Source organism: Magnolia sinica, chromosome 11 (genome assembly GCF_029962835.1).
Source record: "Magnolia sinica isolate HGM2019 chromosome 11, MsV1, whole genome shotgun sequence".
Taxonomy (NCBI): domain Eukaryota; kingdom Viridiplantae; phylum Streptophyta; class Magnoliopsida; order Magnoliales; family Magnoliaceae; genus Magnolia; species Magnolia sinica.
The window spans coordinates 18,081,758-18,082,893 of NC_080583.1; the positions used below are offsets into that span (position 1 = coordinate 18,081,758).

General features: G+C 39.8%; 1 non-coding gene across 1 annotated transcript; it reads right to left on the minus strand.

The window, feature by feature from the left end:
- Positions 1-552: 552 nt before the first annotated feature.
- Positions 553-659, minus strand: LOC131219836 (small nucleolar RNA R71). The gene has a single exon (XR_009158478.1). It is a non-coding gene; the product is annotated as a small nucleolar RNA R71 (small nucleolar RNA).
- Between the last annotated feature and the right edge of the window lie 477 nt (positions 660-1,136).

Consider the following 1,136-nt stretch of genomic DNA (forward strand, 5'->3'; position numbering starts at 1 on the left):
AATTTTTAGCTCTAGTATTATTTCTCTTAGGTTGCATCTTAGTTTAGCTTTCTTTCCTACATTGCAGTAATTCAGTTTATGCTAGGACGTAGATCTCTGAAGATAGAACTAGCACCTTTTGATCCTGAAATAGAAAGAACGCTTCATAGAAGATTGAGAAACATTCTATTTGAAATGGCGGACAAGAATAGAATTAAAGCTCTTAGAGATTATTCATCTCCTGTCTAATTTAATGCACCTTCATGCATAGTGTTGCCAGCCACCACGGCAGCACACTTTGAACTTAAACCTAGGGTCATACAATTGTTGCCCTCCTTCTATGGTTTAGATAAGGAGGATCCATATCATCATGTGAAAGAATTCCTAGACATTTGCTCTACCTTTAGATTCCAAAACTTTTCAGATGATTCGATCCGTTTGCACATTTTTCCTTTTTCTTTGAAGGATAAGGTGAAAGCATGGTTGAATTCTCTAGAAGTTGTGTCTATCACTACATGGGACCAACTGTCTAAGAAGTTCTTAAACAAGTTCTTCCCTGTTCACAAAACCAATGCTCTCCGTAGAGAAATTACTAATTTCACACAAAAAGAGGGTGATCACTTTCATGAATGTTGGGAAAGATGGTAGGACTTACCTCTTCAATGTCCACACCATGGTTTTGAGAAGTGGCAACAGGTTCAATACTTCTATGATGGTCTGACACCCCAAAATCGTAGCATGGTTGATGCCACCAGTGGAGGGTCATTCATGACCAAAAGTGATGTCGAAGCTTGCAATTTCTTTGCAACCTTGTGTGAGAACTCCCAACAATGGGACTATTCAAATAAAGGTGAAAGAAGTACCCAACCGTAGAAGAACGGTGGTATATATGAGATAGGAGTCATGCCAGATCTTTATGCCAAAATTGATAGCCTGACACAGAAAGTTGATGCTTTGATGTTAAATAATGGACCTCCAAAAACAACTCAAATCGAGTCATGTGCCATATGTTCCAGTCCCGCCCATCCTACGCAGTCTTGTCCATCTGGTGCAGTATTTTCAGAATTTCTCTCTGAACAAGTGCATGCTATGAATACTTTTCGGAGAACTGGGAATGATCCTTACTCAGACACCCACAACCTAGGGTGGGCTAGACA